The 14193-nt window shown below is 41.5% G+C and overlaps 1 non-coding gene across 2 annotated transcripts in view; it reads left to right on the top strand.

The window, feature by feature from the left end:
* The window catches only part of LOC105074927 (uncharacterized), a 292437-nt gene that overhangs the window by 266824 nt on the left and 11420 nt on the right, over positions 1-14193 (top strand). The gene's annotated exons all lie outside the window — the stretch shown is intronic.

Below are 14193 nucleotides of genomic sequence, written 5' to 3'. Positions count from 1 at the left end.
GACAGTTATTTATTCTTCACAGTGAGGAAAGGTGTCTGGATTGACGTGGAGTATTTCTGGAGGAGAAACCTATTTATTTGTGCTCTTCTAAAGTAGGTTCTTGGCAGTTTGTGTACCTCACTGAAAGCTTCCAATTGGCCTGCTTGTAATTGTTTGCACTGGACATCCTTCTTTTATTTGAGCTGGTTTTGTCCCTGAATGCTGGGCTACAGGAACCAATGCTATGCTTTTCGCTGCTTCCTTTTCTCTTTTATCCTGCTTGCAAATACCAGGAGCAAAGAGCTGATAGTTTAATTTGGTCTCACAGAAAAAGGAGGTACTGATACTTACGTTCTGATATAAACAAGACCTGCATTAAATGAGAGTTTAGTTTCTGAAGTGTTGTCTTTAATTCACCTACATTTTAAAATTTAACCTCAATTTCATTAAAATCTTTAAAATACATACCTGTTTGTTGCAGTACACTTTGAGAGAATGGTTGGGTGCATTTTATTATTTGTAGCACATTCTTTAGCTTTAATTCTTTGCTCCCTTTTTTTGTGGACCAATGTGTTATTTATTATGCTGAACCATAGTAAGTGGCACTGATGGCAATGCTGAATGTTTGACCTTATGTCATTCAAGAACAAAGAGCTGCTGTGGGAAGAGAGACTGTGGCCAGATTGCAAATTATAGGCATCAAGGAGCCAGGCCACAGAATTTCCTCTTGCTGTACTGAGTTATCCTAACACTCATATCTGAGGGAGGCAGTACACAGAGGGGTGAGATGCCTGACATGGGTGAAGGATGTGAGGACCAGTCATCTTGATTTCTGTTCCTTGGTTCTGATCTTGAGGGATTTTGTCCTTTAGGGAGGCCAAATCTTTGAAAAGGAAGCCTATAGCCTGGTCTTTCATTCGAAAAATATTTATGAGAAACTGATGATCCTGGCTCCATGCTAGGTACCAATTATACACAGTGTTGGATTAAAGAGTTTTAGTCCCTGCTGTCATGGGGCTTCCATTCCCCCAGGGGAGATGAACAGGTAAGTAAATATGTACTGTATTACAGACTGAAAATTGCTGTGAAGTTAAGAGGATCTGAGATTGAGAGTAGGAAAAGAGGTTAATTAATTTGAGTTTTCAGAGATCTGTTTAAGGATCTGAAACTTGATGCTAAGACTTGGAACATCACAGGGAGGCCACAGTAAAGAGACCCTAGGAGTTGTGCATTCTGATTTGGGAGACTTTGTACATTCAAGCATGTGCTGATGCTCTAAGGCAGGAAAGAGCTGGCGTATTTGAGGAGCTAAAAGAAAATGGAAAGAAAGCCCAATGGGAAGTTCATGAGCTTGAGACAGAAGTGAGGCTGTGAAGTAGGTTAGAAAGTTAGATGCAGCCATAGATCCTATAGATGCTCAGGATCCTGTAGGTTATGGGAAGAGGTCTGGCATCTGGCATAAATGGAAAGTAAAAGTGGTCAATGTTTTTCATCAGGGGAATGGCAAACAAAGTGACCATTTTGACTTTGTAAAAGATTATTCTGGTCTCTGCATAGAGTAGAGACTGGCAATGAACAAGAATAAAACCAGGGAAATAGCGGACCCTTGGAGCAGGATGCTAGCAATAGAAGTGATGCCAAGTGGATGGATTCAAAATAAATATTGCCAGTGAATCAACAGGACTTACTGATTGATTGGATGTGGGGTGATGCACAGTGAGGAGTCAAGGTCAACAACTAAAATGTTGATCTGAGTAACTGGCGACTTGGTGGTGTCATTTATAGTTTGGTAATAAGTACTTTGGCTTTAAAAGCCTGGATAGTTTCCATATGAGGGTTTATGCTTTGGGTCTTAGAGGCAATCTCATTTATACATTATAATAAAATTCCTTGGCTTTTATTTTTATACCTCATAATGTTTTAACTGGTTAATTTTATATTTTCAAATATTTTTGGTTTTATTTCTAAAATGTTTCTGGAGCTCTCTTTATCTTCATTTTCTTAGTCTGCTGTGGCTTTGGTTATAATATTTTATTTCACTAGTATTTTTCCCGAGTTTTTATTTCCTTAGTTTTATTTAGTTTTCACTGATTATATATTAAACTTCTTTTTATTTCAGAATCTGCTTTTACATTTTACTTTTTTTCTGCATTGGGTATGCTTTTATTTCTCTTAGTTTATTACATCTTTCTAGTACTTAGTATATTATCTTTTACCTGTGAATGTGCTATGCCTTATTAAAAGGTTGGAAGGTAGATGGTTATTTCATGGAGTAGCCCATCCTTTAAATAAGGGGGCCATATATTTACTCTCTGGAGGTCCTGAAACAGACCTCCCTGTGTCCTTTAACAAAGGACCTTTATTTCCATCTATTTGCTTCTGTGCTTCACAGGAAGGAGAATAGAGATACACAGCTCAGAACTTTACAGCATAAGTTCACCTACACTGACGGCATAAATGAACTGCTGACTATGAGGCATAGGGAATGACAGGTCAAAAATCTTTGTTTTTTATTGTCTACCATCACTTAGCATCAGACATTCATAATATATTACTATCATGGTGTTTTAGTATAATAATAAAAGTAATAGTAGTAACAGATTATTAATAAATGCTTACTATGTTCTATATTAAACTGTGGCTCAACATGTGTTTATATCATGCTTTATTCTTACAGTATCCCTTAAAGGTAGATAGTATTTTGAAAACACATCTATATATGTATGTGCGCATTTATGTATATATGTATGTATGTATGTATGTATGTATGTATGTATGTATGTATGTATGTATGTATTTGTTTGTTTATTTATAAATGAAAAAAGTGAAGTTCAATGAAGCAATGCAGACTTTGGAGACAGGTATACCTACATTGGAATCTTGACCTTGACAGTAGTCAGCTGTGTGATGATCCTGAACAAGGACACTTGCTTTTATGATTTATTTGAGTCTCAGTTTTCCCATTTCTTAAAACTAAGGCTTTTAAAAGACAGCTTACATGGAAACAGTGAAGATTAAATGAGTGAGGCTTGTAGAGCACACGGTCTTCTCCTTGGGTCTGCTACTGTGTCATTGCTCAAACTCCTCCCTCCTGCACCCCTTAAGAGCTGTCCTCCTGGCATTGTCTTACCCACTGAAACAGCCAAATTCCTCAAGAGAGGAATTGTGGAAGCTGTGTACTTTGAGAAAATCCCAGGCTCGCTTTCTTTGGAGGCCGCAGATGCCAGGACGAAAGGAGATGGCAAAGGAGTACCAAGCCTTGATCTCAGTCCACATTTGGAGACCTGAGTTTATTCATCCTTCCTGAACCTGCGTCCTCAGTTGCTTCCTTGATTTACTTTTCCAAATAAGAGATAGTTCTGGCAAGGGGAGTCCCTAGAGAGATGGAGGAACAGAATCTATCAATCTAAAGAAATCTCTCTGGACCAGGCTGTTGCACCACCCTGTTTTACTTTTCCTAAATCTTGTAGCTTAAAAAACCAAAAAACAAAAAACCCCCCAAAACCTGAAATTTTGGCAGTACCCAAGAGTTTGTGCTGACCTTCAACTCCCTCTCTCTAATGTCATCCTCCTCCTAGCCTTCTCTCTGTCCGTCTCTATCTCATCTCTACATGAACCTCTCTCTCTATATATGTGCACTTACATATATATATATATATATATATATATGTGCACCTACACGTCTATACATACATATATCTATCTATACATAGTATCTATACATCTGTATCAGTCTATGGATCTATGTATTTATCATCTATATGAGTCATGCATAGGTTATTGGTTCAAACAAGGTGGATATCTGTCTCTCAGGTAAGTCTGAGTTGGTGGTGGTGCAGGAGCACAGATTGTCTCTTCTTCATGAGTGATTCTTCTAACGCATTGCACCTCCCTTCAGGCTGAGTCCTAACGTCAAGGTTGAAAAAAGCCCAACTCCATCACATTCTTTTCCGGCTTATTGAAAGGTAAAAAGAGTGAGAATAGGACAATCTGCCTGCTTTTAAGAGTGTGGCTTGGAACCTGGATGCATTACTTCTGCCCACGTCTCCTTGGCAAGGACTGCGTCACGTGGCTGCATCTAAGCACACAGAGGCTGAGCAAAACAGGCTTTCACTGTGTGCTCTGCCCAAAGAAATCTCAGAGGATTTTCTAACTAATGAGAATGGAGCACAGATAGTGACGGCGGAGCAGAGGTCATCAGTATTCTCTCCACACTATTAGTAGAAGGAGGGTAGTCCCACCAAGAAAAGGTCACTGCAGCTGATTTAAAAAAAGAAAGCAATTGACAATGAGTCTTTCCAACAGGTCTTTGGAATTAAGCTAAATGGAAAATCTATTACTTCCACTAATCTGCTGAAAAACAACAAGAATAAACAAATATTCTCGTTTTCAGGGCTCTGTGTTTGCCTGGCACAATGCTAAACACGTAACAGGCATTATCTCATTTATTTCTTACAACCCTACACGATAGACATATCTTCCTTTTCATTTTATAGCTGAGAAAGCTGAGGTTTTGGGGGGTTAACTGCCCAAGCTCACACACCAAATAAGTATCAGAGACAGGATTTAATGTGTGGCTGATCCCAGAATTTTAACCCCAATGTTACAGCCTTCCCAACATATCTTGTTATCCATGTGATTTCCTTCCGCTCAAATACAGTATGATCTCACTTTTATGTGTAATCTAAAAAGAAGCTCCCAAAATGAAACTAAAAAAACCACACCCCCAAACTCAAAAGATACAGAGAACAGATTGATGATTGCCAGAGGTGGGGTGTGGGGAGCAAAATGGGTGAAAGGGGTCAAAAGGTATAAATTTCCTGTTATAAAATAAGTGGGTCACAGAATATAATGTACGGCATGGTGACTATAGTTGATAGTGCTGTACTGCATATTTGAAAGTAGCTAACAGAATAGATCTTAAAAGTTCTCATCACAAGAAAAAAATTGTAACTACGTGAAGTGATGGACGTTAACTAGAAATACTATGCTGGTCAGTTCACAATATATACAAATGTCAAATCATAATGTTGTACACCTGAAACTAGTAAAGTGTTATATGTCAATTATATTTTTATTAAAAAAAACCCTTTGGTGAGCTTAACCATTGCATTCTAAAATTCAATTTATGCAAAGAAAATGTTGTGACACAGTAGACAATAATCCTAAATCTATTAAATAACACAGTCTTCTGGCTTATTCTGGCTCAACCCTCAATACTATTTTTTTTTTAACCTGGTGACTTGATACCACTTTTGTATGATTTGATATTAATTTTAAAGGAACAGGAGAGATGGCCTTCTGCCACAGAGAAGACAGTAATATATATATAGTCCCATGATCATCTATTTTGATTATGTGGCTTTATTATTTAAAAAAAAATTCAAGATTGGCCTCCATGGGAAGTTGTTCTTTGTAACTACACTGAAAAAACCAATTACATAAAACTAAAAGCACCATCTTAGGCAGGCATTTTCTGACACCAAGAGTCCGCATTCTGTAATTGCACAAAGCAAGTCAAATAGGTTAGTTATTTTGCATTTAATTCTTCCTGCCAGGGACACAGGAAGACTGTGCTCTGTAGAATGAGATTATCCACGGGAGACTTGACTGTGTTTCTTGAGACACTGGTGGGATATTGCTACAGCTGCTTTGAACATCTTCCAGGCCTAAGTGTTTGGTGGAGAATTCCGGGGACTCGGTGGAATTTGTTCAAGTGCTGGAGAAGGGCCAGAGCTGACTCCTGAAGGCAGTCCTGACTTTGTCAGCAGGACTCAGGTGGCCCATCTCCAGGGCTGAGGCACCCTTCCCTTCTGGGGGACACGGCAGCCACAGCAACACGCACTGATCGAGCACCTCCTTTGGCAGGCATCCTGCCAGGTGCTGGTTGGGCTCCCTAAATGCCAGCTCTGCCATCTGCTCTCCTGATTACACGGCAGACGGGTCCTTTAGCAGCCAGCACTGGACAATCCTAGTCTCCTGGTCTTCCTCAGAGTTCACCCTCCAGTGGTTAGTTCTTCACGTCCTACCAAGGGCCCAGCTGAGAGGAGCGATGGTGAGAGGAAGTCGTCGGCACAGTCTTCATCCCTCTCCCTCCTCCAGGGGTCTGGCATTCTGTCATCCAGTCACGGCAGCCTGGTCCCTTGCAGGTTTATACCTCCATCCACCAAGGTGCATTTTGATTCTTCACCTTGCTTATTTTCCTTTTAAATTAGCAGTCATGATAAGAAACCGCCCTTTGGAGTTTAATACTGCATTTACTACAAAACAGTTGAAGACATAAATACAGCAAATACCTGTTGAGTGTATATAGTGCACCACCCAGAGTGCTGGGTCCCTGAAGAAGCCGTGGACCCTGTGGTCATCACTGCGCTGGCTGTGCAGTGGGGCATGTGTGGTCTGAAAGCACCAAGGAGGGAAGGACTGATTTTTTGTCTTGGAAAGTCAAAGAAATTCATTGAGAAGGTAACATTTCAGTTGGATTTGGAAGGATGTATAGGAGTTTTACAGGAGAGTGTGGGGAGGATAGAAGAAACTTTGGGCAAAGGATGGAGCACGTGTAAAGGCATATTATCTCAAGGACCTGACATGGCCAGGAGAAGGGAAGAAATTCAGAGTACCAGGAGCATATGGTGTTACAGGGGGGCCTGGAAAGTTTGGTACAAAAAGATAGTGAAGACCTTTGTAGACCTGCTAGAGTTTAAAGATTTCATCCCAGTCACTCAAAGATATAACAAAAATATATAGAGAGAAATAAATGCAGGGAGGCAATTAAGTGAGAGGGAAGGAAGCCAGGTTGGAGCCAGCAGGAGAGATGAAAACTTACACTTGGTTCAAGATCCATTTCCGTGATGGCATTTACCTAGGGACTGTATTTTTATAGTTAAGGAAAAAGCAAGGGTTATTTATTATATCAGCCAGTTCATCTAAAATCTTATGTAAGGCATTGCACTATTTAAACTACTGTGCTAAGAAAAACTTTGTTTCAATGGAGGAGCTGGCTCAGAATCAGACAAGGCTCAAGCAGAGCTATCATTTGGAGATTTACTTAGGACATTTCCTGTGTCGTGAATTCCTATTCATTTTTTATTATATTATATCATAGTACAGATCTTTTATTGCAAGTTGATTTCCTAGTGAGATGAAGTTGTGTGTGATTAAATATAAATAAAAATAAAATACAGTACTATAGATACTATATATGTACGTACACACATCATATACAAAATGAATATATACTTTTGTGTTTGATTTTGGTTAATGAGGGCATTTTTTTTTTTAGTTCCTCTGGGCCCTTCAGAGATGGGCCTCTGTTTTTAAACACTGGTTTCCCTGCAAAATTCCAGAGCCTGGATATCAGCATGTCAATAGCTAATATCTGTAGTGCAAGTAGTAAATAATTTTTGAGAGAAAATACTTGTGTTTTATTTATTCATTTATTTATTTACTTGATAATTGTGCTTGGAAACTCTTGACCTAGCAACTCTTTCCAGAGATCTAAGAGAGTGTACAAAGTCCGAGCTGGCTTATACTAATCTATTATTTTCTTCAGCTTGTTGTTAAAATAGAATGCTTTATGCTCTGGCCTGGAATCTTACTTGTACTTCCCCCAGGGTACCAAGTCATAGTATGATGCAGAATCTCATAGAGAGCTTCACTGAACTTAGCTTTTCTTATCTTGAATGAAGGAAAATGGTGACCCCTGAAGGGACATGCACATATACTATTTGGTAACCTTATTGTCTTAATTAATATCCTTCCCCCATCCTATCTCTGAACTCAGTTAACTGCCATTCTTCCTAAAGACAACAACTTAGTCCCTACTTTATGGAGAGAATTTTCCATAACCTTGAATAGGTTAAATTCACCTTAGTGTATGCCTCCACAGCATCTTGTACCAATGTCTCTTTTGTAGAATTTATGACCAGTAAGTTTACATTTATGTGAGTGATCTTTTGCTTAAGACTGACCTCCTCCAAAGGTGTGAGTCTATTCATTGGTAGTACATATATGAGGAAAGATAATGTAGGCTGCCTTATCTTTGAGCAGCTTGTTACATGTAAAATAAAGTGGCTTGTTTACACGTCACAGGTCACTGCTGAGAATTTTAAGGTGGGAAGTATTGACTGAGACTAGAGCTAGTTTCATATGTTGAGGGTTAATGAACTAGGTCCTTTCTTGGCATATGGAAATAACTGAATAAAGCATGGTGCTGAGATGAAAAAAGACCTGGGATGTGCCGTGGCTTCCCAGGCACATTCTTTCTGTTTGGAGTCATTGCAGTGAAAATGCTCATTCACTTGACCTTCTTGGACCCCTGGTCAACAGAGAGCCCTACCCACAGGCTGTCCTGTTTCCCTGACTAGGTGTCATCTGTACCATCTCCCACTAATATGGTGGTGTTACATTAGTGAGCAGGCAGCATGCTGGCCCAGTGGAAAGGGTGCAGATTTTTGAGGCAGCGTGACCTGAGCTCAAGATCTCTCCAGGCCTTGCAGTGATTAACTGAAAGGCCTGGGGCTCGTTCTTTATCCTCTTCAAACTTTAGTTTCTTTTTTAAAAAATTTTCAATTTTTTTTACATTTTTTCATTGAGTTATAGTTATTTTACAATGTTGTGTCAACACTAGAAAGTGTAGAGCACAATTTTTCAGTCATACGCAAACATGTATATATTCATTGTCACATTTTTTTTGCAATGAGCTACCACAAAATCTTGTTTATATTTCCCTGTGCTATACAGTATAATCTTGTTTATCTATTCTGCATTTTAAAATCCCAGTCTGTCCCTTCCCACCCCCCGCCCCCTTGGCAACCACAGATTTATATTCTATGTCTATGAGTCTGTTTCTGTTTTGTATTTATGTTTTGTTTGTTTGTTTGTTTGTTTTAGATTCTTCATATAAGCGATCTCATATGGTATTTTTCTTTCTCTTTCTGGCTTACTTCACTTTGAATGACATTCTCCAGGAACATCCATGTTGCTGCAAATGGCGTTATGTTGTTGGTTTTTGTGGCTGAATAGTATTCCATTGTATAAATATACCACCTCTTCTTTATTCAGTCATCTGTTGATGGACATCTCGGCTGCTTCCGTGTCTTGGCTATTGTAAATAGTGCTGCTGTGAACATTGGGGCACAGGTGTCATTTTGAAGTAGGGTTCCTTCTGGACATATGCCCACGAGCGGGATTCCTGGGTCATACGGTAAGTCTATTCCTAGTCTTTTGAGGAATCTCCGTACTGTTTTCCACAGTGGCTTTCCTTGCTTCCCTCTCCCACTCAATGATTTAGATGTCTTCTTTTACAATTTTGTGTTTATTCTTTTTGTAATTCATGGCAGTTATCTCCTTTCCAGTTATGAGTTTCTCATTTTTGTAGCATCCTGCTTCTTTTCTATTTAGAGTAAACCTGTCAATATTTCTTTTAGCATGGGTTTAGTGTTGCTAAACTCTTTTAGTTTTTGCTTCTCTGTGAAGATCTTTTATCTCTCCTTCTATTCTAAAGGATAGCCTTGCTGGATAGAGTATTCTAGGCTGTATCTTTTTTTCATTCAGGACTTTGAATATATCTTGCCACTCCCTTCTGGCCTGTAGTGTTTGTGTAGAGAAATCAGCTAAGAGCCTTATGGGGGTTCCTTTGTAACTTACTCTTTCTTTTTCTCTTGCTGCCTTTAGGATCATTTCTTTATCCTTGACTCTGGCCATCTTGATTATGATATGTCTTGGTGCGGGTCTGTTTGGGTACTTCCTGTTTGGGACCCTCTGAGCCTCCTGTACTTGGATATCTGATTCCTTTAGATTCGGGAAGTTTTCAGTCATGATTTCTTCAAATACCTTTTCAATCCCCTTTGTTCTTTCTTCCCCTTCTGGAACTCCTATTATGTGTAGATTGGCACGCTTTATATTATCCCATAGGTCCCTTATATTGTTTTCATTGTTTTTTTATTTGTTTTTCTCTCAGCTGTTCTGATTGGGTGCTTTTTGTTGTCCTGTCTTCTAGGTCACTTAATCTTCCTCTGCATTATCTAGCCTGCTTTGTACAGCCTTTAGGTCAGCTCTCATCTCAGCAAATGAGTTTACTAATTCTACTTGATTCTTCTTTATAGCTTCTATTTCATTTTTGACATATTTTATATCTTTAAACACTATTTCTTTTAGTTCCTTCAGTACTTTGATCACTCCTTTTTTGAAATCTTGATCTAGTAGGCCATCAATGTCTATTTCATTGATCATGTTTTCAAGGGATTTCTCTTGATCTTTTGATTGGGAGTGGTTCCTCTGCTTCTTCATATTGCTCATATCTCTCTGGCACTGTGGTTTAAGGAGTATCAGTTATCTAGTTCTCCTGGAGACGGTGTGCTCTTAATGATTTTATCAAGAGGTCTTTGTGTCTTCACCCTGTTTTGCAAACTCAGCTTGCTGTTTCCAGAGGCCCTCTGTTGGAGCCCTTGTCTGCGCTGCCCCCAGAGGCTGTCGGCTAGCAGATCGTGCCCCCTCCCAACACTGGGTAAGGTGCTGAGCTCTTACCTGGTGGGCGGGCGGGTCACTCCCCCTCCCGATGCCGCAGTCAGATGCTGCACTTGGGTGAGGCAAGTGGGTGGATCACGCCCCCTCCCAGCACCGTGGTCAGGAGCTGTGTTCCTGCCAGGAAGGGGGGTGGCCGCCTATCCTCTCCCAGCGCCGGTCGCTCCGCTGCTCTGTGCAGCTGCCCGCTCCGCCTCGGGTCAGCGTTCCGAAGGCGGGCTCGGGGAAGACCGTGGAACGGCCCCGCCTCTGCTCCTTGCCAAATCTCAGCTCCTTGTTTGTCTTGGCGGCACAAGTTCTCTGAGGTGCCAGGGCAGAAAGCTCCTATCTGCCTTGGGCTGTAAACAAGCCTCAGTCCTGCCCAGGAGGTTGCGGAGCCCCCAGGTGCGGATCAGGTCTCGGCCCCGCCCCCGCCCGGGCGCTGCGCACAGGAGGAGATGGCGGCTGTGGCTGCACCCCGCCTCTCTTCTCACGAGAAGTGCCAGTAATGGTGGCACAGGTCTGAGGAGACAAAGGCTACGGCACCCCTCCCCTTAGGGCACACCAGCCGCGTTGCTTTGCTTTTTTCGCAACTTATGGGGGACCGAGGTTGTTCTGCTCCGTATCCCCTCCCAGCCATGGCGCACAGCCCCCTGCAGTCCCCCAGGGCCGCCTCAGTGCAGCCGCCCCCATCCCCCGCCCTGCTCCAGCGGCCTGTCTTGGCCCCAGCTGCCGGCTTGCGTCTCGGGCTGGGTGTCATAGGGACCCTTTTTGCCCATTTAACTCAGTTCTAACAGTCAAGGGGTGCTCAGGGCAGATCTGAGCCTCAGAGGCTCCCCCTCCGTCCCGCTGGCCTCTCTGTTGGAGGGGGGGAACCCAGCTAACGAGCACCAGTCCTCCTTTGCCGCTCCCTCCCCGCGGGAGCCGTCCCACACTGTTTTGCTTTTTCTTCTTTCTTTTTTCCTTTTCTCCTACCAGATTTTTGGCATCTTAGTCTTTTGAAGAGGGTGATGTTCTGTCGGAGTTTGGCAGGTGCTCTGATTGGCTGAGTAGGTCCGTAGATGTGAGTTTTGGTGTATTTGTGGGAGAGGGTGAGCTACAAGTGTCCTTCTACTCCACCATCTTGCTTCTTTCTCCAAACTTTAGTTTCTTCATTTAAAAAATTGCTGTAATATTTCTTACTTAGCACTAATGATTAAAAGGGCCAATGTCTGTAAACCACTTAACACATCACTATTATCATTATTTTCAGGATGGCATTAATTTTCAGAAGAAAAGATTCTAAATTAATTGAAAAGTATACTAGAAATATTTCCATAGGTATCTGGGCAGTCTTGGTAAACTATGACAAACAATAGAATGATTAGTTAATTTCTACTTGCATGGAATTGAATGCAGAATTATATTTAAATAGTAAGAAACTTAACATGTGACATTCTTAGCCAAATATCATCAGGAAAAGATTGTTTCCTAAGAATGTTGATATTTAAGGAAATACACTCTTTTTTTTTGTGGACACAAGGGGTTTTATTATAGGCCAAATAATCATTGGAATGCTCTTGATGGAAAACTATAGGGAATGAGATCTCTGGAATATGTAAATGCAGTGCAGACAGGTCAGGTAGAGACTTACGCTGGTGAATATCCCAGGTCTCAGGATGGGAGAAATCCAATTTTTCCCTAAAACTTTGCGACTAGGCTGAGATCCCCATCCTGCTGCTGGTGCTTAAGAGTAAGGAGGACGTCATTTGACTTCCTTGTCCTCGTCAGAGGTTCTTGCTCCTGGGTTCAGCAAGGACAAGGTCAGGTGGAGGGTGGGGATGGGGAACGCTGTGTGTAAGCAGGGGGTTTTGGCTACTGTCACTGCTCCAGATGTGACACAGGGACCAGAGGGCTCCTCTCACCAGCTACAGATGGAGCTGTGGGTGGAGCCACGTTAAGTAGCTGCAGTGAGAAGGATGGAGATGCTCAGCTCCCAGGTTTTCTCTGTTACAGAGCAGAGTCCCCCCCCCCCCCACTTAAGTGCTTGGTACACCAGCTGTGCACTAGACCCCCACGTGTCTTCAAGGGAAGTGATTCTCCTGCCTTTAGGCGCATTGCTTGATGTGAGCAGAGCCTGAGTTTCTTCTGAAACATGGAATCTGCTCCCACAGTAGTGATGGTGCTGGAATGATCTGGCAGAGGCAGAGCAGATTTCACGTATTTAAGAAGGGTAATGAGACTGTCCTTTCCTGGCCTATGTGTGGTATTCTAAACAGCGAACCGAGGCACCTGCTAAGATAAGAAGTTTGCTGGGGAGCTGATGAGTGATAGCTGCTCTGGTACGTTCATATTCTTTGGAGTCTCAGGGTACATTTTCTTTCATTGAAGAAAAATGTGTCACATATTCTCCTTACTGCTTAGTTCACGTACCAAATTCCCCAGAGGCTTTTCCCATTTTAGCTTAGCTAACTCTTAAAAGAAGTAGAATGTAGCAAAAGTAAAATATTGCCAATTATTACTATGTTTTAAGTTTTAATGTTTTGTTTTGTTTTTGTGTTTTCTTTGCTTTGTTCTCATCACTCTAAGTGGGTCGTGTCTATATTCCTGGCAAAGCCACCGACAAATAAAAGAATATAATCTGCCTGTTTGGGCTACACACGTTCCCTGTATCCCTGTGTATTCATCTATCACTGTTTTTAATACAGCAAGTTGACGACCTCAATGGTGATTAAGATGATGTGTGTTATATAAAATAAGCTGAAGTCAATGAAACCCAGAACGAAAGGCTCCTGAACATCCCACCAGAATTGCCCACCCTGTCTTTAGCAACCTCACCCAACCTTCAAGCTCCAGGACAAATGTCTCCAGCCTCAGAAAGTCTTCTCTGCCCTCCATAAACACATCTTTTTTTTTTCTCCATGCTGTGATCTGGCTCATCCTTTTCCTGCACCACTCATTTGGCAGTTATTTCCCATTCTACATTGTGGATTCCTTGGTTGTGTGCTTAGAAAAAAATACATTGTAACCTCCTAATGCTCAGGACATTTTATTTTTTTAATAAAATAAAATTTTATTTCCACCCTTCCCAGCACAAATTGGAACCCAAAATGTATGTTTTGTGTGATGATGTTTCTCCCTGTCTTGTTGATTAGTTGAGCACCTATTCTGTGCCGGGGATATGATGTGAGAAAGACACAGGTGATCTCCGCCTCTGACTGGAAGTAACTTCTTCCTTCTTCCCCTTTTACAGTTGCATGTTGGGAAGTAGAGTGGGGGGATATAAGAAGAGGCTGGAAAGGAAAGAAAAGTGGGGTAGTTGAAAGAAACACGATGAGCGTTGGAAAGCACATACATTGTCCCCGTTCTCATTTCCACAGTAAAGTTTTAAAAGTTGAAAACACTGGCTCTGGAGTAAGTCCCTGCCTGGGTTCACATACCCACTCTGCTTTCTCTCTGGGTGACCTTGGAATTGTTACTTAATCTCACTGAGGCTCAAGTTCTACCTTTAAGAGTCCACAACATCAAATTAGATGAGGTTGGGTGCCTAGCTCACAATACCTGTTTAATTACTGTGAATGGGTATTAGTATTATTATGATTATTATTAGCAGCTGTTATCTTTACAGCATGTCCAGGGTTTCTTGGAATAGTGGGGAAGCAGCCCCGGCTGGGAATTTGCTCAGAGGCTTCCTTTCCCCGGTGGCTGGCTTAGGCTCCCTGAAAAAGTCTG

Source organism: Camelus bactrianus, chromosome 2, assembly GCF_048773025.1.
Source record: "Camelus bactrianus isolate YW-2024 breed Bactrian camel chromosome 2, ASM4877302v1, whole genome shotgun sequence".
Classification (NCBI taxonomy): domain Eukaryota; kingdom Metazoa; phylum Chordata; class Mammalia; order Artiodactyla; family Camelidae; genus Camelus; species Camelus bactrianus.
This window is presented reverse-complemented; position numbering and strand designations above follow the sequence as displayed.